General features: G+C 37.6%; 1 protein-coding gene and 1 pseudogene across 1 annotated transcript in view; one reads left to right on the forward strand and one right to left on the reverse strand.

The window, feature by feature from the left end:
• LOC131537420 (gastrula zinc finger protein XlCGF57.1-like) overlaps positions 1-24,689 on the reverse strand; it is an 86,923-nt gene that overhangs the window by 15,122 nt on the left and 47,112 nt on the right. The gene's annotated exons all lie outside the window — the stretch shown is intronic.
• Positions 5,715-24,584, forward strand: LOC131534068 (NACHT, LRR and PYD domains-containing protein 3-like; annotated as a pseudogene).

Genomic DNA, 24,689 nt, shown 5'->3' on the forward strand with positions numbered 1-24,689 from the left:
TAGTAGTAATTAAGCACATATTAATGCCTTATTCTACATGACCTTATTCTACATCCCTAATCCTACCCAATACCTAAACTCAACAACTACCGCACTAACTATTAAGAGTTTATTGAGGGAAAAGTCGTAGTTAATAGTTAACAAGTGTTACTTGTTCTAAAGTGTTACCGATGTAATCCTGTATTTCTTGCCCCAAAACTTGTAGAAATGGTCTCATAATGTTCCCAGGATTTTTTCAGTACACCTTTGACGGATGCGTTTCGTTTTGTCCTGGAGATTAGCCATCGCAGGAATGATCGGTTCCTCAACCAGGCTAAATGGCTTTTTAGCTTTCGCCAAAAGTAAAAACACAGCAGACGAATGCTTTTTTCATGTTCTTTTGGTATGATGTAATTTCAAGAAATTTTCTTCTGAAAAACTCCAGTCAGTTCTGACCTGATGTGGGTGTTTAGTCCGGAAATGCCATTGAAGATGAGATGGCTTCATTGTGCTGTTAGCTAACAGCTCACCGCATTAAAAACCACAGTGCTGAGGGAGGGTTGTGTGAAGTAGATGTAAATCCCATCCCTATGTATTCATCACGAAACTGGTGGTATTTTTGAGGCTCTGTTTTTTTTTTAGCATGTTTGTCTTCTGTCAGAGGAAGTCGTGGCCTAATGGTTAGAGAGTCAGACTTGTAAGCCAAAGGTCGTGGGTTCAAGTCTCAGGTCCGGCGGGGATTGTAGGTGGGGGGAGTGAATGTCCAGCGCTCTCAATACCACGACTGAGGTGCCCTTGAGCAAGGCACCGAACCCCCAACTGCTGCCCACTGCTACGGGGGTGTGTGTGTGCACTTTGGATGGGTTAAATGCAGAGCACGAATTCCGAGTATGGGTCACCATACTTGGCCGTATGTCAAGTCACTTTTATTATTTTGCATGCATACAATGCTCCTGATTCCAAATGCGGGTCTCAATAAATAATTCTAATAAACTGAAATGCATTTTAAATTTATGACGTTATTTTAATGCATCTTTGTGTAGTCCTAATTTCATATAAAATACAATAACCTATTTTCTTTGATTTATTCATAAATGTCAGTTTCCATTTTCTCTCACGTACCCCCTGCAGTACCCCCATTTGAGAACCACTGCTTTACAGTGTCGCAGTGACCGTGTTTTTGCAGTAAAGGACCTGTCATAGTTTAATGAGTGGGAAGATGACATGAAGAGACGTGAGATTAACTGCCTTGAAAACAGATGAGCGCACATGTGCATAAACAGCTCCCGATCGGGGCGAAGTTCATGGGATTTTGTCCACAAAATGATAAGAGCACACGTTTTAACATATTTTATTATTTCACACTCTTAACTTAAGTGCTGCAAGCCATGCATACAGCGCCGAACATGACAGGTTTTCTGGTGCGCAAAACAAGTACTTAAAGGGAATACTTTTGCTTATTGCCATTACTGTGGTAGCCAACAAAAGCACAGCTTAACCCTCCCCTGGCTTGCTTAGTTGGGGACACTTCATTTCCAGCGATATCATCGACTTGATTGCACAGATACTATTTAAACTAAACTAAGCTGAACGATGACATCACTGAATCAATGATTAACTGACCTTAACTGGAAAATTGAGTGTTTACTGTTGTCTTTTTTGCATTATAACACACTATTTTTCCTATTTAATACTGTAAAGCTGCTTTGGCACAATCTATATTGTTAAAAGCACCATATAAATAAAGGTGACTTGACTTGACTTGGTGAGCAAGAACCTGATGGTCACTGTAGTTGAGCTCCATGATCATATGTGGAGATGAGACAAAAACATCACTGCAGCACCCCACCGATCTGGGCTTTATGCCGGTGTGGCCAAACTCAATCCTCTCCTCAGTGAAGACACATGAAAACACACTTGGAACTTGCAAAACAAGATTCTCTGGTCTGATGAACCTCAACTCCAAGCATCATGTTTGAAGGAAACCAGCTCTGCTCATCACCTGCAGAGAATCATCCCAAAAGTAAAGTGTGCTGGTAGCAACCTCATGCTGTGGGGCTGTTTTTCAGCGGGAGGGACTGAGTAACTCGTCAGAGTAGAAGAAAAGGTCAATTCACCAAAATATAGAGATAGCCTTAATGAAAACCCAGTCCAGAGCATTCAGAACCTCAGACAGTGCAGAAGGTTCACCTACCATCAGGACAGTGGGTCTCATTCACTAAACATGTGTACGCACAAATTTTTGCGTGAAATGTGCGTACGAACGTTTTCACGAATAAATCATGATTCATCAAAAACTTTTGTACTAAAATTTATTCTAAATGTACAAAAAAATTCAAGAACAACTTATACCACACGTACGCAATAATCATGTACGCCCGGGGCCTTATGTTATTTACAGCGTGGGTGAAAAACAACTAGACATTAAAATTGATAATCATATAAATTGATATATAATTGATATAATAAAGTATAATTAGAGGTCTAATTATATAAATAGATATATATATAATTACAGTTCCAAACAACAATCACCTGATCTATCCTTATATAAACGGTGATTATTGTGTCTCACCTTGTGTTTGGAGCGAATGTCACTAGTTGCGCACTTGAAAACAAAGCCCCCTAGACAGTGACCATGTGCTGATTCTGAACGCGTCTCTCACATAGACTGACAAGGGAGTATACTTTAAAGGCTTGCGCACTCAACTGTTTGTGAAATGAGGCTTTGTGCTCGTGTATCCTACCTCTCTCATTCGGCACAAATCCAAATATTCCATAATATTTCCTTATTTGTGATGTATCTGAATGCAAAATGATTATTTATTATGTAAATTATAGGCTTTGTACTTCAGTCGCGTTCCAACGGTGACACAGAGGTGGGCGTGCTGATGTTTGGTTCACTGAATATTTATTTTGATAAAGTACCAACCACGCTGTCAATTTAGCAATGCTGGAACTGATATGTTTTGTGTGTGTCGGCGCGATCACTTCAACTGTTAACTTATACCAGCAGAGAAAAACAATCCGTCATTTATTGTCTTATTAATAATGCATCACTGTAAAATGTCTGCTTTTATTTGTGTACACTCACAATGAAAACAAAACATTGTGCTTTTGTAAAATTATGAAAACAAATAAGATGTCATTTTATGCCTTTTGAGTTTCCTTTCTGTGAACAAATTGTCACAAAAAGTAACAAACTCAGCGCAACATGTAACGTAGCTGTTGCGGGGCTGACGAGACGTGAGACGTGCGGATCCATATGCAAGCTTTTATTGATAAGAGACGTGGTCTTAACAGGCAGGGTCGATCAATGGCAGACAGGTATATCACAGGCAATGCAAAGAGTAATCTAAAACGGGCGTGGGTCAAATGACAGCGAACAGTATCCAAAGGGGCTTGACAAGAGAGGTAATCCAAAACATAAGCAATAGTCCAGGCAGGGGAAAACACAATCCGAAACAGGCAAGGCAAGGGAAGGCAAGGGAAGCTAACAGGGGCTCTGTAGGGCAGCGATAAATGCATACAATACTCGGCCATGACAGAGAGGAAGTCCAAGGCTTATAAAGTGTGTCTGATGGGATCAGCTGTGTAATCAGTGCAATGAGTGATTGGTGACAGTTGTGATCAGTACAATAGATGATGGGAATTGTAGTCTGGTGAAATGCAACAGTAGTGTAATGCAGTGCAAGAGTCCATGTGATGAGCGGGCGACCTCTGGTGGTGAGTGAACGGAAGTGCATGGACAGGATTCGTGACAGTAGCCTATATATGCTGTTTTTCCCTTGTTTTCTGTTAACTAAATCAAATATATTTCTTGTATTTATTCCTTGTATGTATATAATGTACTGTAGATTTTATATAATATTATAATTTTAGTATTTTCACATCTAGGTGGAAAAAAATTGTAATTTGTACTACTGTCTGTTCAAAATAAATACAAATAAACCTAGCATAGTAGATTTGTTTTTTTCTTGTACCAAAATCGTATCGAACCGTGACCCCCAAACTGAGTCACGTACCGAACCGTGACATCTGTGTACCATTATACCCCTAACAATGTAATACTGAATGTAGTATTCACTACAATAATAACATTAAAAATAAATCTGGACCAAACAAGAGCAGATAAAGGTGTTGGTCTGGGCTGAATCTGGGCCAGAATTAAAATGAACTGTTGCTCATATTTGGGTCAGTTATGCTTTATTTGTTTTACTTTTGACTGACGTGCGGCATTGCTTTGGTTTGCTTGAGGTCCAAATCTGTCAGACAGGAGTGGACCGCCCAAGTGCCATCATTGCTCGTGGTATATGTGGGCCAGATGAGTTGAAAAAGTTATTTATTAAAAATTAATTTTTAGGTGAACTGCACTGTAAGGGAAAGTTAATGTAATTGTTCTTGTTATTGAGTTAAACATGCAAAACTCAGATACAGACATACTAAGTTTGTAAAGTGTTGTTTAACTGATGTAAAACAGCTTTATTTGTTTTCTGTTCTGAAGAAAAACACCCACATTCCTGAAAGAGTTAAAAACAAAGATTTTAATTGGTTTCTATTCTGAAGAAAAAATCACCCACATTCCTGAAAGATTGAAACACATCTGAGATTTTAATTGGTTTCTATTCTGAAGAAAAAATCACCCACATTCCTGAAAGATTGAAACACATCTGAGATTTTAATTGGTTTCTATTCTGAAGAAAAAATCACCCACATTCCTGAAAGATTGAAACACATCTGAGATTTTAATTGGTTTCTATTCTGAAGAAAAAAAATCACCCACATTCCTGAAAGAGTGAAAACAACTGAGATTTTAAAGCGCCCCTATTATGGATTTTTGAAAATGACCTTTCATGCAGTGTGTAATACAGTGAATGAAAACATCCTGCAAAGTTTTAAATCTGAAAGTGCACCGTGTATAAAGTTATTGTCTCTCAAAAGAAAGAGTCGACTCTGAATCATTGAATCGAGTCGTTTTTAAAACAAATCCCAAGCCGTTTCATGTTGACGTTAAAATTAAATATTAGCATATTGCCCGCCCACTTGTTGGTCTTTTCGTTTTGGTCTGAATGAAAATGCAAATTCATTCTTTGCCACTAGATGCTGCTTTTGGAGCGTTAAAAATAGCGGTTTCCCCGGTAACGCTGTACACAAAGCAGCACTGCGCTCACAAACACTGCTTTATCAGGCGTTACAGGCGAGATGAGATGAAAATGAGACCAATCGACCAATCACCGCAGATTAGCGTCACGCAAAGGAGGGGTTTGGAAAAATGAATCATTTAACAAATCGTTTGGGAGTCGTTGAGCAAATAAGGTAAAAAATAAATGCATATTATAAGACAATGAATGTGTGCATGTCAAACTGTTGTTGGGGACTCCCAAAACCAAATTATGAACCTTTCATTACCCATAACAGGGACACTTTAACTTCCCGGACAGCACACGTACGTCTGGCCGTCATCGGCCCAATATCGAAACGTCGGCCTCATTACCTAAAACATCTAAAAAACAATGGTCGATATAATTCGGTCAGTGCTCTGTTTTCCAGCTCATCAATCGTCGGCCCCGAGTCGGTTCACGACCGCAGGCCAATGCCACGCTTACAACCCACAGAAAGAATAGACTCACCCCCGGCGATCAGGTAAGATTTAACTTGAGATAAATTAGAAAAAAACACTACGTTGTTAATTCTGTGACACTTAAAAGGTACTAGTAAGGAACTCTGTGTGCACCATGAAGGCACAGGTGAAGAGACTGTGGCTCATTTCCAACTAACTTGTATAGCTTACGGTCACGGTAGCGTTTTTTAAAATGAACGTTAACACATTAATGTGTTTCCAACAATTTCTCGGAGAGGAAATGTTAAAGCGGATTATTAAAGAGAAGTCCTAACTGTTTTTTCACCGTGTTTTTCACTCTTTTACAGGCTGCCAGAAGTAATCCATCTCTACGGTAAGCTACTGTTGCTGTTGTTTTTTAACTACAAAACTGAGTTTTAAATTCATTATTGAATAATTATTGAATGAGACTGCAATTTATTCATTTAATGCTTTAATTCTAGATGTTTATTTGTGTAAATGCTGTGTCAAGTCACCTTTATTTATATAGCGCTTTTAACAATACAGATTGTGTCAAAGCACTTAACAGTATCAAATTGGAGGATAGAGTGTCAGTAATGTATAATGATAAGATTAAACACTCAATTTCCAGTTAAAGGCATTTCATTATTGAATTCAGAGATGTCATTGTCTAGCTCAGTTTAGTTTAAATAGTATCTGTGCAATCAAATCGGCGATAATCGCTAGAAATTAAGTGTCCCCAACTGAGCAAGCCAGAGGCGACAGCGGCAAGGAACCAAAACTCCCTCCGAGACAGAATGGAGAAAAAAACCTTGGGAGAAACCAGACTCAGTCGGGGGCCAGTTCTCCTCTGACCAGACGAAACCCGCAGTTCAAAAGTTTATATTTCTATTTTAATTTTGTTGCAATTTCTAACAAAAGTAGTATTATGTAGTTAGGTATTTTATTATATTTTAGTTATTTTGTTATATTTTTTTAGTTTTATTGTATTTAATCGAGGTCATCACTGGGGATATGTCTCTGGGGCTCATCTGGGTGTCCTGGTCTCCGCTGACGATCAGGGCTGAAAACACAGATTCTGTTAAGATATTATTACTAGTATTAGTAGCAGTAGTATTTTTTGTATATTATGTTATTATAGTATTATATATTATTCTTTATTTTATCTGAATTTTACCTCTGGTCTAGCTTGTTTCTTTCTAATAAATCTGGAACTGCAAACTAAATATAGTTGGCTCTGTGACAGATTGCTTGTTTTGTTCCTAGATTCTTCAGTGCTGATGGCCTGCTGCACCCAGCAGAGTCGGAGTGAACCTGTCAGACAACATCTCCAAGATGCTACAAATCATAGGACTAATAAGTAACATCTCAAACATACGCTACTGTTTCATAAGTTTGGGGTTGGTATGATTTTTTTAAAATGTTTTTGAAAGTCTCTTATGCCCACCCCAGCTTAATTTATGAAATAAATACAGTTGATGCAATTTAAAATAACTTTTTCTATTTAAATTAGAGAAATAATTGATTCCTTTGATGGTAAAGCTGTATTTTCAGCATCATTACTGCAGTCTTCAGTGTCACATGATCTTCAGAAATCATTCTAATATGCGGATTTGCTGCTCAAGAAACATTTCTGATTATTATCAATGTTGAAAACAGCTGTGATGCTTCATTTTTACAGAATTCTTTGAATTAAAAATGTTTAAAAAGTACAGCATTAATTTGAAACAAATGTTTGGTCTAACTTTTGATGATAAGACATTGATAATAATAATAAATGTTTCTTGAGCAGCAAATCAGCATCAGAATGATTTCTGAAGGATCATGTGACACTGAAGACTGGAGTAATAAATGTTCTGCTTTGATCACAGAAGTACATTTACATTTACATTTTATCAGACGCTTTTATCCAAAGCGACTTACATTGCATTCAAGTTACAGTTTTTACATTTTATCAGCTCTTGCTTTCCCTGGGAATCGAACCCATGATCCTGGCGTTGCTAGCGCCATGCTCTACTATTTGAGCTACAGGAAAGCTTTATATATAAGTAAATTAATTTCACGCATATATTCCCATATAAAACTGTTGTGTTAAATTGTAATATTTCACAATATGACTGTTTTTACTTCATTTTGATCAAATAAATGCAGCCTTGGTGAGCAGAAGAGACTTCTTTCAAAGACAAAAATCTTACTGATCCCAAACTTTTGAATGGTAGTGTAAATTACAGTTATGTTCCACCCACTTAAATTATACTGTGGCATGTGTAGTCCATTCTAAAGAGACGTCCTGTTCCCCAAATAATGAGGACAAATAATACATTTACTAAGGGATCACACGAAACACTTTTTGAGAGCATCAGTGGCAGTGTGCCAATTTTTGTTTATTGATAAGTGAAGGGTTTCATGTGATTGAGCACCTGCCTAAAGTTTTTGGATGTGCGCATATTACACCTTCTTGTGATTAAACCAGATACTGATAGCAAAATAAGCACAAATTGTGGCAGCAGCAGCCCCTGTAATGAGAACACAAAATTCTGGACTGTTGATAATACCAAGGATGCATCAAAGTCCACTAAAGGAAGTAGAGCTTTTTGTTATTTTACTTTGAAACAGCCTTCCTGATTATGTTTGAAGCTCAGACACACTCTTTGTTTAAATTAGATTAAAATACATTTTTTATCCTAGTATTCACACAACACATCTGATAACTTTGCACTCCAGTTATATGTGATGAAATAAATAATCTTTTGTGTGAAATAATATGAACAGCAGTTATGCTAAACTTTCTCCTTTTGATTTCTTGTTTCTATCTCAGGATGCCCAGCCCAAAGTTACTAGAGATTACGCCAGCTCCAGATTGGATCCAGCCTCCTGTCCCAAGACTTCAGATGATGGCAACTGCACGTGGACATACAAAACTGACAAATATTACCCTTATATTGCTTAGAAGGGTAAGTCTGATGATTTTCAACCCACTTTGTATTATTGCAATGTCTCTAATATCTGTAAGTGAACAATATATACACTTTCTCTGAGCAATGAGTATCTATATGTCCTCTTTTATTTGTAAGCAACACTGCACAGGATGATGCAAAATGAAATGATGAGTTTTGACAAAATGACAAGACACTTTTTGCAGCATCAAAACGAAAAAAAAGAAAAGATGTTTGCTGACAAATAAACTGGGTATCTCGGAGAAAAGATAAACTGTTCTTTTACATTTATTAGCAACACTAACAATACAAAATGGATAAAAAATTGTTGAACTTACCCTTCAATAATGTTGAAGGATAGTGTTTAACTGAACACATGGCTAGTGTTACGAGGCGAAAGAGACGTGAGATGTGCGGATCCATATGCAAGGCTTTATTTACAAAAGCGAGGTCAAGAAACAGGCAAGGGTCAGATAACACAGGTAAATCACAGAAAAGGCAAAGAATATTCCTAGGGCTAGCGTGGGTCTGCGATCGACGAACAATATCCAGAGGGCTTGACATGAGGGGTAATGCAATAACACGAACAATAGTCCAGGCGAGGAGCAAACAGAGTCCGAAACAGCAGGCAAAGGGTTAATCCAAGATACATAGGCAGAAGATCGGGAAACAGACAACAAGGCAACATGAAATGACTAGACTGGAAACTTGGACTAGCTCTAGAAGAGTGATATATGCTAAACAATACTTAACGATCTGAAAGAGGAAGTTCAAGGCTTATAAAGCATGTCTGATGAGATTCAGCTGTGTGTGTGTGTGTGTGTGTGTGTGTGTGTGTGTGTGTGTGTGTGTGTGATCAGTGCAATGGACGATGGGAAATGTAGTCCAGGGTATAGTATAACAGTCTGTGTAGTATGAGAGTCCATGTGGTGAGCGGGCGACCTCTGGTGGTGAGTGAACGGAAGTTCATAATTCAATTCAATTCAATTCAAGTTTATTTGTATAGCGCTTTTTACAATACAATCGTTGCAAAGCAGCTTTACAGGAAATTAAGTTTCTACTATACACATACACATATATATACATAGACCGAATTCATAGACAGCTAGAGACTTTAATAATATTTCATCAAAAAAGATTTTAGAATTTTTATCATGTAATTTAAAACATTTTAACTGCTGTTATTATTATTTGCTCGGTTTTTATTTTGTGTTTATGTAACTCTTGTATTATTGTAACTCAGTTTTTGCCATGCAGAGATATGCTGCCTTAGATGCTGACAGTACTGACCACATGACTTGTATTATGTCAAATGGACATTACTTCGTTCCCCAGTGAGTCTCAGTCACCTCTGGCTGATTAAAGGATATTTTTAAATTGTAACCTTGAAAACATGCATTTTCTGTAAACCTACTTTGAAATAAGTATTGTGAAAGGTGCTTATACTTATACAACAGTTAACCATGGTTTTACTATAGTAAAACTGTAGCAACCATTAGTGTAGTAACCATGTTTTTTTGTTTGTTTGTTTTTTGGTTCATACCATAGTTTTGATATAGTAACCATAGTTTTTTAAATCATGGTAAATTTTGTACTTACTATGGTTTTACTGCAACAGCCATAGTTATTGTAGTAAAACTATGGTTGATTTTGTTTTTACTATGGTTTTAATGCAAATGCTGTGGTAAAACCATGGTTAATTTTTGAAAGCGTACAAATAATCGTGAATTGAATGCTTCTCATTTGTAAGTCACTTTTGATAAAAGCATTTGATAAATGTAAATATATGTTCATTGAAAATATTAATAAAGTTGCAACTGTTATTGAGTGGTGTGTATTATTTTATTATATGCGGGTGGTCCGTAACGATGAGCAAAACACCGGTGAACCGCGTCCACGCAGAGCAGCCAGGATTTACAGCTGCATCGTCCCAACATCGGCCAGATAGCATTTTCCGATCAAAGGCCAACGCCGCGGGGACGTATTCCCGATTAGCAAACGCTCCCTGAGCGACATCATGCCGATAAAATTTTGTACATCGGATCGACGTCGGCCCGACGTATGTGTGCCATTAGGGTTGTTTCTGTTACGAAGAAAAAAAAAATCACCCACATTCCTGAAAGAGTGAAAAACAACTGAGATTTTAATTTGTTTCTGTTCTGAAGAAAACACACCCACATTCCTGAAAGAGTTTAAAACATCTGAGATCGTAAACAGAAGTGCAGAAGAGACATTATCATCAGTCAAGGTAAGTCATAAATAAGATCAGAAAATTACTGGAATCATGTAAAATATGTTTTATATTATTATTATCTGCAGTTGGAAGTCATAGACGTTGTTGTTTTATTATTGGTCATCATATGACTGAAAAATACAGGGTAACACTTTATTTCGATGGCTCTTTTTGAACATTCTGTTGACAATATCTAACCTTGCACCTACATGTCAACTAACATCATCAGAGTATTAGTATGCTCTCTGCTTAATATCCGCCCTCACACCATAACAGGAAGAGAAGAAGTTTCGAGGGGGTTGGAGGTTAAAGTTTATGATTAAAAATTATGAGGACACATGAATTTAAAAAACAAATTATTAAGTGTACAAAAAAAAAACACCACTGTATTCTATAAAAAAATAAGAAATTTTTGTTGTGGTGACTAAAAAAAAAAACAATTACATTTTTAAATGATGAATCTATGTTGATGAATCTGTTTCTCATTGTAAAATCTCTGCTGCAGATGAGTGTCAGTGTTGGTATTGATGCGGAGACAAATGCAGATGTAAACGCTGCTGTACTTGCTGGAAACACTATCACAGGCCCAGTGAACTTCAACTATGCTGCAGAAGCTGAAGGTACACACGCACGCTGTAAAATTGATGTTAATCTCATTGGAATTTTAATAGACCACACATGCTTTAACATTACATGACAATTTATCTGTATTTTCTTTCTCTCCCTTTTATTTTACATGCCTTTTCTCTCCCCAATCCTTTTCTTTCTATCCCACAGAGAAAGAAAGAGAAGAGCAAGGTAAATCCGCATTAAACACAAGGCAGAACTCAAGCACACTAAAGGGCTTTATTTGTGATATAGCCTTTGTTATAGGGGTGTTGCGCTATATATCGTTTGCGATAATTTCGTAATTGTTGTTTTAACGAGTATATTGCAAGAATCAAACAAAACACACCTAGAGAGCGCACGCGTACATTACGTAATGAATGAATGAGGCATTTATATAGCGCTTTAATGTGTATTGCAATACACCCAAAGCGCTTTACAATCATGTGGGGGGTCTCTCCTCAACCACCACCAGTGTGCAGCATCCACTTGTATGATGCGACGGCAGCCACGGGACAACGGCGCCAGTGCGCTCACCACACTCCAGCTACAGGTGGAGAGGAGAGAGTGTCATAGAGCCAATCAAGTGGATGGGGATTATTGGGAAGCCATGATTGACAAGGGCCAGTGGAGGGAATTTGGCCAGGACATCGGGGTTACACCCCTACTCTTTACGATGAGTGTTATGGGATTTTTAATGACCACAGAGAGTCAGGACCTCGGTTTAACGTCTCATCCGAAAGACGGTGCTTTTTTACAGTATAGTGTCCCCGTCACTATACTGGGGCGTTAGGACCCACACAGACTACAGGGTGAGCACCCCCTGCTGGCCTCACTAACACCTCTTCCAACAGCAACCTAGTTTTCCCAGGAGGTCTCCCATCCAGGTACTGACCAGCTCAGCCCTGCTTAGCTTCCATGGGCAACCGGTCTTGGGCTGCAGGGTGATATGGCTGTGTAAAGAAGTCTAGTAACGTAGGTTAGACTAGCGCGAGTGCGAGCGCGTTCTTTCACTGCATGATTCAGTATTAAAATGCATGAAGAAAATTCAAGATATGGGGGCAGAAAATGTATACATTTATATAATTTCATATAGTTAAACAATAATCACACGAAGATCGAGCGCCATTTTTTTTTTTTGCTTCAAAAATCATCATGATTACAAATGTGATAACAGTTCAATAAACAAGAAGTTAACATTAAGACATTTGGACTGCTGTGTGTGTATTTGAGCACTGAGAACTGATTGTGTGTTATATGAGACTGAAGAAGTTAAGCGTGCGCAAGAGAGAGCGCTTCTATCAGCGCGATTCCGCCTATACCGCCTTCACTAACTTTAAGTTAATCAACAACGAACTGTGACTCCCGGGAAAAACGGGACGTTTGGTCACCCTATCCCTAACCCTTTGGGTGCTGAGGCCATTGTTTCAGATCGCTAGTCTTCAGTTCGCGTTTTGGTAGCCTATCCATCCACTGCGGCTGCCTAGATATGCAAACGCCCCTTATCCAATGACAGAGACGCACATTTTGAAAGACAAGACAGTTAACTTAGCCTATAGGATGTATTTTGAATGTCCGGTAGTCCTCAAAAAACATTTTAGTCCCGTCTCGTCTTGTTAACGAAGACGCGGCATGAATTTCGTCATAGTTTTTATCATCAGATATTAATTTTAGCTCGTCAACGTCTCGTCTTAGTCACAGAAAAAAGGTTCGTTGACGAATATTTTTCGTCTTCATCGACGAAGTTAACACTGTTTGGATACGAATAAAATGTATCCAAAAGGGCGTGACTATCTTTTCTCTTTTAATTTAAATCTAGATTTATTCACATTGGCCCTTGAAAACCTCTACTTTAACACACCTGACCGAGAAAAAGTGCAGGGAAAGAGTTTAGGTTGTATTAAAAGTCGGGGGGACACCTCCCCCGTGTATTGCACACCCACGCTACAGGGAGCCACCGCAGAGGGATGAAAGAGCCGCGGGTTGCTGACCCCTGGCCTAAGGGAACCCCAGAGTATAACGTAAAAGGGAACTCGCGATGAATCAAACATTAAATTTAGCAAATTGACAGGGAATAAAAAAACAGTAAATTAGTCATCAGCTGCTGTGTTCAATACAGCAGCATCTTAGAGATCTCTAATCAGTTAAACAGCAAAGTTATTAATCCACCACATGGATGTGATGCATTAACAATGACCCTATATTGTTGAACTAATGTGGTTCAAACAACGGAGATGCAAGCGTGTTCGGGAAACCATCGTGACTAGCTAATTCGTTTCCAAAACTATGAATCGTACTATGAATCGTCAATCAGCAAGTTACATTGTTGTACGGGAAACAGATGTTTCAATGTTTTAACATTAAGATTGGGTGAAAACTGATATTGATATTGACTGAACATTGACAAATCAACAATTTTTAACTGATTCAATGTTACAATCAGTTATCTTGCTATCTGGAAGTAATTATTTAAATCCCACCCTCACAACGTCTGATAGGTGAAAGTGTCTCTTGTCTCTTATTTGCATAAATAAATTGTATGCCTTACTAATTTATTCATACTCAATATTCTTTATACTATTAATTAATTGGAATATTTCATGTTTTTAACTGCTTCATGAGATATTTCTTTCAATTTTGTTTGTCAAATCCCCCATTAGATTAATTTAAATGTGTGAATAATGATGAACAAGCTGATGTGAAAAACAAATGTGTTTAATAAAATGTATTTTGTCCTCTTCATTTATATTCACAGAGCGTATAAAACTGCACACGTTTTTGGAAGATCATAAGATCAACATGACGGAGAAAGCAAAACATATTTTTGAGGGGAAGAAGGAAAACAAAGTCAATCTGGAGAAGGTTTACACAGAAGTGTTTATGACAGAGGGAGATATTGAAGAAGTCAACTGTGAACATGAGATTCTGAAGATTGATGTTGCCCTCAAGAGCAAAAAATCACCCATCAAATGCAATGATATATTTCAGTCACTGGGAGAAAAGCAATGCAATGATATATTTCAGTCACTGGGAGAAAAGCAATGCAATGATACATTTCAGTCACTGGGAGAAAAGCAATGCAATGATACATTTCAGTCACTGGGAGAAAAGCAATGCAATGATACATTTCAGTCACTGGGAGAAAAGAAATGCAATGATATATTTCAGTCACTGGGAGAAAAGAAGCAGATTATTCTGACCAAAGGCATCGCTGGAATTGGAAAAACAGTTTATGTGCAGAAGTTCATTCTGGATTGGGCTGAAGAAAAAGCCAGTAAGATAGATGCTGTGTTTCTGTTTCCATTCAGACAAATTAACCAAATTAAAGATAAACACAATCTCCATGAGTTTCTGCAGGAATTTTATCCTGAAATGAAAAAACTGGACAAAACAACTCTAAGAAATTTAACAGAGAAAAAGAATGTTGTATTTATCTTTGATGGTCTTGATGAGAGTCGTTTGCATCTGGATTTTGCAAGCAGACCACTGACAAGTGTTGATGAAAAATCATCTGTAAATGAACTGATTACAAATCTGATTAGAGGAGATCTGCTTCCATCATCTCTCACCTGGATCACATCAAGACCAGCAGCAGCCAATCAGATCCCTCCTGAGTTTGTAGGTTTGTTCACAGAGATGCAAGGATTCACCAACCAGCAGAAGGACGAATACTTCAGAAAGAGATTCAAGGATCAAGCTGATAAAATGCTCAAACACATCAAGAGATCTCGTAGTATCTACATAATGTGTCACAGTCCTGTCTTCTGTTGGATCACAGCAACAGTACTTCATGATATTGTCATCCAGAAAAATAAAGAAAACATTGATACCACACTGACTGAAATGTACATTCACTTTCTGCTGATTCAGATGAACATGAAGAATCAGAAGTATGATGAGGGAGATGAACAAGACTATACAAAGCTCTTAGAATCCAATAAAACAACAGTTTTGAATTTGGCCAAGCTGGCGTTTGAACAGCTGAAGAAAGAAAAAATCATCTTTTACGAGAAAGATCTAAAGCAATGTGGTATTGTTGAGAGTAAAGATTCAGAGTACACAGGAATGATCATTGAGATCTTGAAGAAAGAATCTGTTCTTCACAAGAGAAAAGTCTTCAGCTTTGTTCATCTGAGTGTTCAAGAGTTTCTTGCTGCACTGCACGTCTTCATCTGTTACATGAACAAGAACATGAAAGACCTTGAGTTTTTCTTCTCACGTGAGCCAAGCAAAAATGCTGATTTGCATGAGATTCTACAGAAGGCCACTGATAAAGCCAAGGAGAGTGAGAGAGGACATCTGGATCTGTTTTTACGCTTTCTGATGGGCATTTCACTGGAATCTAGTCAGAAGCTGCTCGAAGGTCTGCTCACACATACTGAAGACACCACAAAAAGCATCAGAGAAACAACTGAATACATTAAAGAATTAAAAGATAGTGAAATCTCAGATAAAGCTATTAGCAACCTTTATCACTGCTTACTGGAACTCAAGGATCAGCCAGTATATGGGGAAATCCAAAGACATCTGCATCCAGATTCTCCAGATTCAGTAAGAGACCTCTCATCTAATATGTGCACACTGATGATCTGTGTACTGTCCATGTCAGAGAAAGTGCTGGAAGAGTTAAACATAAAAAAGAGATACAGGACATCAAAAGAAAACTGTGAGAGGCTCATTCCAGCTGTAAACTATTGCAAAAAAGTTGTGTGAGTAACATAATTTAACAGCATAAAAGGTACATTTTTTACAGCACAAAATATGCTGTAAAAATATTCACCCTGTGAAAGTATTGTAAATGAACACTGGAATTTAATCTAGATTAATATTTTGTTTTGGCAGTTTTGACAGCTGTGGACTCACTGAAAGATTGTGTGAAAGTTTGTCTTCATATCTACAATTGTCAGACTCTCCTCTGAGAGAACTGGATTTGAGTAACAACGATCTGCAGGATTCAGGAGTGAAGCTGATCTCTGATGCTCTCAAGAGTCACAACTGTCAATTAGAGATATTGAGGTCAGAAATTAGGGCCTAAGCACCGAGGTGCAGGGCAGAGGCCTTGCACCATAGGTGTGGAGCCCTATTGTTTTTAGTCAGATATTTTTTTCAAGGTTTTGGGGCATTTTGGAGCCCTTAACATGCTTAAAAACTCTTGAAATTTGGCACACATGTCAGAGTCTTCGGCCATTAGGCCCAGGCAAAAGCTGGCACACAGGCGTTGCAGGGAGCCTTTGCAGCGCCCCCTAGAACGGGTCACATAAAATCTATGCACAGTTTGCGCATACATGTTGGCACATATACAAAATGTATATTACACTCATTGACCCAAACAACTTTTGCACAGCTTTAAAAATTAAACCCATTAGCTCCGCTTAACAGGAAGTTGGCTTTTTTGGATTTAGGTGGATTTTTGACAATTGCATGTGGGGAACTTTTAAATACTCCTCCTGGTGGACTCATAAGATTGTCACCAAACTTGGTCAGTACAATGCCAAGACATTGAAGATGATAAATTCCAAACAGATTTTTGATATCTCGGAACGGTGTTGGTATGGTGAGGCAGTAAATTTATGGTAAAATCATGGAAACAAGAAGAGCTCATATTTGCTGCATACATTAAGGCAGTGTTTCTCAACTGGTGGGTCGCGACACCAAAAGTGGGTCGCGAGACCGTTCTGAGTGTACGGCCAAAGAAACAACATCAACAACAAAAAACGTAAAACTTAATGTTTTTCTGATGCAAGACTTTTATTTTAAAAGATGTGCATGAAAGCTGTTGACAGTTCTGTCAGTTTCAAGTGCCTGAGAAAAACGCGCTGATTCAGTATCTGCAGTCAAATGAGATGTTGACAGGTTTAATGTCAGTGTCATTATTCTATCGTTATTTTCTTAACTTGTTATGAAATAGAAAGTCTCTCACCTCAGAAAAACGAACTATACTGTCCTGCCAGATGTTATAACATGCTCGTAGTGCGCACTCTTCAATAGCACGTGTTAACGCGGCACCGTGCTGTATATCACTTCACTAAAGTGCAGAAACTACGAGCATTCAACGTGTGAAATAAAAGTACAGTACCTAAAAATCACAGACCTGGTACTGCGTGTGTTAGCTGGGAAGGATTTGCATGAAGGTATGATATTCATTCTTTTCAGGAGCAGTTTCCACGTTTTATTAACAGTTCATGTTAGTATTGTGTATTCACCATGGTAACTGTTGTTTCCATAACCCAAAAATACCATGTTATTTTCACTTTGTGTTATTTTGTATATGTTTAAATGACTGAGTATATATCAATAAGTATATATATATATATATATATATATATATATATATATATATACACATATATACACACACATATATATATATATATATATATCCCAGATAGCACATGTATGGCTGCAAGATGTCTGTTAAAGCATTCTTATAGCTGTGATATTTACAAAAGGAATTAACAAATATAATCAAAAACTGTTAAACAAATAAAATTAATTGACACAAAATGACATTACGAATCAGGAAATACAGGGTGATTCATAAAAAAAACATGCTGAAATTTCATCTAACCACTACTACGGTAATAAGTGTTTGCTTTAGTCAGGCTCTTAAATCTTGTGTTTTAATACTAGTCATTAAAAGATCACCCTCAATTTTATTTAAAGCAGCTTCTTAAGTTTATTACAATTTGACTCATCATAAAAACAAACAACTACAACTAAATTATTGTTTATGCTTTGTCAATGCATATGTGTTCTTATTGAAACACAATTACAAACACTGAAAGAGAAATGATTTAATGAAAGTCAAGAGTCAAAAGTGAGAGTCAAGAGACAATAATGGTTTGATTAGTTTTCAACATTAATTGCAGGTGCAAAAGTGATATTGATTCAATGCTATTAATATTGACAAATCAAAAATCAATCAAATATTAATTAAATATCTGGTAGTGGTTGCGATAGCTGTTCTTTATAATTTCTGGGACAACGTATGGAATTTGTGTGTTAATATTTGAAGATAATGGTAATTTTGTTTGGTTTTGTTTAGATTGTCCAGCTGTAATCTGACTGATAATTGTTGTGAAAGTTTGTCTTCGTATCTACAATCACCAAACTCTCCTTTGAGAGAACTGGATCTGAATTACAACGATCTGCAGGATTCAGGAGTGAAGCTGATCTCTGATGCTCTCAAGACTCAGGACTGTCAACTAGAAATACTGAGGTAATTATCGATCCACTGTAAAATCCAATTAGTTACCCTAACTTTGAGAGAGCATGCAAACCAACTGTCGTGAAAAAGCAAGTAACATGAAATAGAAATGGTATATACTAACAAATGCTTGTTTAGTGGTGCACACTTATTCTATCGGTTACAGTTCTGGCGCCGCTGTATCAATATACTGTACAATGCGACATACATGAACATCAGTGTTAATTTTCATTTTCCGCCGGTCTTAGTACACGATATAACTACAGAAGAGTCAAGTTTTAAATAGGAAAACTATCGAAACTCTTTGGTCATTTTTGAACGCGATGCTACTGGTCTAATCGGATTCAATGATCTATGCTAAGCTATGCTAAAAGTGCTATCGCCAGACCCGGAGATCGGCTGAATGGATTCAAAAACGGGAAAACTCAACTTATTAACTCTGGGGGAGTTGGAGAATGAGCCTATTTCCAAAAAAAGTGGAGTGTTCCTTTAAGCAGTTAAAGGGATAGTTCCACCAGAATGAAAATTCTGTCATTAATTACTCACCCTCATTTCTAATTATTTCCAAACCCGTAAGACCTTCATTAATCTTCGGAATACAAATCAAGATATTTTGGTGAAATCCGATACGATGAGCTTTCTGACCCTCCATAGACAGCAACACAACTGAAATGTTCCCAGACCTAGAAACATAGCAAGAACATCGGTAAAATAGTCCTTTTGACATCGGTGGTCCAACCGTAATTTTACGAAGCTACAAGAAATCTTTTTGTGCACAAAGAAAACAAAAATAACGACTTCATTCAACAACTCTTCTCTTCCTCATCCTGTCTGCCGCATACCACCGTTGTGGTGAGAGTATCACGACGCATGTGTTTGTTTCCGCTTCATGTAAACAAGTTGTGTTGCTGTCTATGGAAAGTCATAGAGAGCTCTCGGATATTATCGAAAATATCTTAATTTGTGTTCCGAAGATGAATGAAGGTCTTGTAGGTTTGGAACGACCTTCATTTTTAGGTGAACCCTTTAAACAATGATGAGCCTCATCTCATCATGCTTTCATCACACCAGAATTCAACTCCACCTGCAGGCAGGACTGCATAACTGTACATAAGCAGTCTCGTCATTTACAAATACTTAACAGATTAAAAACATTTGTCACTATTTAGTTAAGTCAACAAACTTGTTGAGCTAAGACATTATTTTGAGTCAGCAGTACTTAATTATACTTGATCAGTAAGTTAAATCTACAAATATTAATATTATATATTGTCTGTTTGTTGTGCGTGTGTCTGTAGATTATCTCTGTTAACGTGTGTGTGTGAAGGTCCTCACAAGTACAGCAAAACAAACGTGTGTGTGTGTGTGTAGATTATCTGTCTGTTGATGTGTGTGTCTGTAGATTACCTGTTTATTTATGTGTTTGTAGGTTATCAGGTTGTATGGTGACAGATGAAGGATGTGGTTATCTGGATTCAGCACTGCAATCAAACCCATCACACCTGAAAGAGCTGGATCTGAGCTACAATCACCCACAACGCTTTCAGTTGCACTTTCAAGAACGCTATGAGAAATATGGCAAACCTAAGTATAGGTACAGCACTGTACACTCACATATGTCCTGTGTTTGTGAGGGGGAGGGGGAGGGGGGATTCACCTAACCTACTCAAACAGTGTTTTAAAGCACATGATGTGTTTGCTTTATTTCACAAATCCTGAGAAAATATGTACAGTTTTACAAATGCAGAATTATGTCACGTGCCAATGAAGCATGCATATACAATGCAGTTTTACCATGGTATAATCATAGGAAAACTACTAAAACCAGAACAACTGCAAGGAAACAATAAATAAAATAAATATTCAATAACAATTAATACCGAATTTTAGACATATTAACATGCAGATTCAAATCTGCTTTTGTGCTACACAGAGAGGCGACGAAAGTGGCTGTCACTTATATTCACACAAACTCTAAACTGCTACTCAAACAATATTTTAGGCACATGTGTCTATTTAATGTGACAAACACCACAATAATAGTGGTCATTCACATCGATTTACTATGGAAAAAACAGTAAATCCTTCCAAAGCACATGCAAGTAAAGAATTAATAAAACAAATTATAAAATAAAGTATTAGTAGATATTTTAGTACTGTTTGTATATGTCTGCAAATTTAGAATGATTTAAAAAGGAACTCAGTAATTGCTTTTAGAAACACTTACTCCAGGACAACAGTTGAAACATTTTCAACATACTCGTGAAAACATTAATATTTACAGGCATTAGGAGCTGAAGCTTTGTACTGTGCTGTCAGATTTGTGTTTTCTTCGACAACAGCAGCTCATTCTGTGCATCATACGTCATTGCGCAAGACTTCCTAGTTTCAGTTTTCAATCAGATCAAGTGTTTCAAAAATATTAGAAACAGTATAAATACTCCTTACAATCCAAATGAAATTTCAGTCGGTTTTGCCATTTTTCTTCCAATTGAGGTGTTTATATAGAACATTTTCATTCAGATTAGACTTTTAAAACAATTCAATTGGAATACAATGGTAGCTACTGATCAACATTAATGATGACTTTAAACAGCTTGTTTTTAATAAAATATCAGTGAGCCAGAAAACTGAGAAAAACTTTACTACTTGGGAAATCAATCACCTTTGATCGCTGACACTGCTTGTTATTTTCATTTTTGCACACAGTGCACACGCATTTGTTTGATCAGTGTGAATTAGCCGTTAAAGGAACAGTTTACCCATCCTCATGCCGTCCCACGCATAGATGTCTTCCTGTGTTCTGGTGAACACATTTGGAGTAATAATAATAATAATACAATGATACAAATCCTGGCTGTTCCTGACTTTGTAATGCAAGTTAATAGTGCCCCAGTTTTTAAAGGCAGCGGCTAGTTGCACTAAGTGCAAATAGCGATAGATTCTATTTACACTATGTTAAAATAGCAAGATTTACTGCTATTTCTGTCAGAACCACTATCGTCAAAGATGATAGACACTTAGCATACAGTTTGGATTGGTGGTATGGTTCTGTTCTGGGCAAGAACTCCCTGCGCATCCATGCAGCCTAGCATAGATGAGAGCAGCGATAACCCCCCAGGGTAAACAGAACAGAACCAACAAAGTATTGCAGATATTGTTAAGTTCAGTAATTTGATGTACACATTTTAGAATTGGTCTGATTCAAAAGAGTATCAGAAGGCTGGATCCTGACTGACAGAGGAGGAGTTGGGGATGGAGAAGGGTAATTAGCTATTGAGCAATGTGAAAACTGCTGATAATACTGATAGACCTTATATATGGATGCTTAGATAGGTGTCGCATTCTCAGCTGAGAGTCAGCTGATGCGAGCTTGACTAACGTGACCTGCCAGAACTAACGCTATGCTTGATTTATACTACTTATTGCAAATAGTGGCAATTATCTGCACCTCAGTATTGTAGTACATTATAAAACAGTGTAAATTATAATTTCAATTCAAATTATTAAATGGATGCCACCTTTTTGTGACAATAAAGCCCTCCCTACACCTACCCTAACCCTAGCCGATACTTTATTTTCAACTTTTTTTATTATTTCTTTCATTTTTATTGAAAATAAATGCCTTTCCAATGCGATATGAGATTTGAAAAGTTCAGTAAAAGGCGGTTTCGAACTCGGGTCAATCGTGTCAAAAAGCACGTGCCTTACCACCTACTCCACTGAAACTGATATTAAATGAGTGTCTTTTTTCAGTGTTGACTAGCCCAATCACATGTTAGTGGGCGGAGTTAGTGTAAATAGCCTCTGCCAACAAGGCGGGCTATTTGCACCTAGTGTAAATAGACACTCCGGTTTTGAAATCGCCAAAAAGCGCACATACTGTATCCATCGTAAAAGTAATCCACACAGCACCAGGGTTACATGTCCAGGGTTAATACATGTTTCATGACTTGAAACAATACATTTGTCTCAAATGGGCCGCCCGCAAGCTCAACGAATCTCAACTTTTGAATCTCATTGGTTGTCGCACGTCTTTTACCACAAGAACCAATGAGATTCATTCGTTGAGAACATCACTGCTTCACAGCGCTACGAATCGCAACTTTTGAATCTCATTGTTTGAAGTGTCTGGTGACCACTAGAACCAATGAGAATCAAAAGCTGAGATTCGTTGAGCCTGCGTGTGGCCATTTTGAGTGAGAACAGTGATCATCTTGTTTACATCCTAATGTGACTAAATTAGCACAGGAACATATGATTAATTGTGAAGAGCAGAATGTGACATCATGCCTGTGTTTTGTTTGTGTGTTTGTGTGTGTGTGTGTGTGTGTGTGTAGTATGGATCATGGTGGAGAGTTCAGAATCAGAAAAGGACCATGCAAGTGTAAGTATATATTTACATTTAGTCATTTTGCAGACACTTTTAAATTTAGGATGAAGTTAAGTAGTGTCGAAAGAGATGAGTTTTCAGTTGTTGCTTGAAGATTGACACGGATCCAGCACTCCGGATAGGGATGGAATAGGAGTACACACACACACACACACACACACACACGCACACAGTGATGTGCGGATGGTGGTTATATCCGCAGGTCGGGAAATAAAAAATTGCATTCTGATTATTTGGGGGTGGGTCGCGGGTGGATAAGCTAATTAATTAACGATGCAAATATTAACTACATTTTCTAAAATATGAATGTGTTTTAAATACTTCTTTTCATCCGGCAGACGATTTCATTTGTGTGTGTTCGCCTGTTCGGAATCCATGTGCTTTTTTTCTGCTTATATGATTGGGTGTCATATCCGATCTGTGCCCCACCCGAGGAAAACATTGGAATAGGGTCACTTGATACATGCAGTGTAAATGTGGCCCACAAGGCTTTTTTATGGCGTCTTCTGAACTTCTAATATTGACATCCAGGGGACTTCTGTAAAAAGTTAAAACTGATTAAAATGTGTTGTTTTTCAGACCAGTTTCAGTTTTCACATGGAAATGAATGAATTGAGTGAGACTTTGAAATAAATGGAGTTGAATGATCTGAATGCAGTAAGACTGTTTTAATTACCCAGAGTAACAACTGAATCAATGTTAAAAATTAACATTAACAAATCAAAAATCAATCATTAACATTGATTCAGTGGATGCTTACTATCTGGGCAAATGAACAGTTTTACTGCATTCAGATCATTCAACTCCATTTCTTTCAAACAGTCTTACTCAATTCATTTATTTCCATGTGAAGACTGAAAATGATCTGACAATCACCACATCTTAACTAGTTTTAACTGTAAAGAAGTCCACTGGATGTCAATAGGTGTTCAGAAGACATCATAAAAAGATGTAATAAATAAATAATGTTATAAATGTCTCCTTCTTGTGTTCAGGGGTCTGTGATCTCACACTGGATCCAACCACAGCGCACAACTACTTCATGCTGTCTGACGAGAACAGAAGGATCACATATGGCCGAAATATTCAGGCATATCCTGGTCATCCAGACAGATTTAATGATGTTTCTCAGGTTTTATGTAGAGAGAATCTGACTGGACGCTGTTACTGGGAGGTTGAATTGAGCGGATCAAGGGTTTATATAGCAGTGGCATATAAAAGCATCAGCAGGAGTGAAACGTTTGGAGCTACTGAAAAGTCATGGATTCTGGATTGTAATGATAACTCATTCGCTGTCTGGCACAAGAATGACAGAACATCTATACCAGCTCCTTCAACTCTCTCTAATAGAGTAGGAGTGTATGTGGACGTGTCGACCGGCTCTCTGTCCTTCTACAGCGTCTCTGACACACACACACTCACACACTTACACACATTCAACACCACATTCACTGAACCTCTGTATGCTGGATTTAAAGTTTTTCATTATGGCACTTCAGTGTATCTGTGTAAGGTTAAATAATCTTCTTTGAGAAACAGCAGAGACGTGACACACAAAACACACACACACACAGTGTATAAAGTGACAATTAATCAGTTTTTAACTTTGAATTAAACTTCCTGTTTATTTTAACACAGTGATTTTATGAACCCGGAACATTTTCACAAGGTCCATTTCTTCAAGGCCTCTTAACAATTTGTAGCCAAATTTGCAGCAAAATGGATTGTCCCTTACCAAATTACCGAAAAACTAG

Source organism: Onychostoma macrolepis, chromosome 03 (assembly GCF_012432095.1).
Source record: "Onychostoma macrolepis isolate SWU-2019 chromosome 03, ASM1243209v1, whole genome shotgun sequence".
NCBI lineage: Eukaryota > Metazoa > Chordata > Actinopteri > Cypriniformes > Cyprinidae > Onychostoma > Onychostoma macrolepis.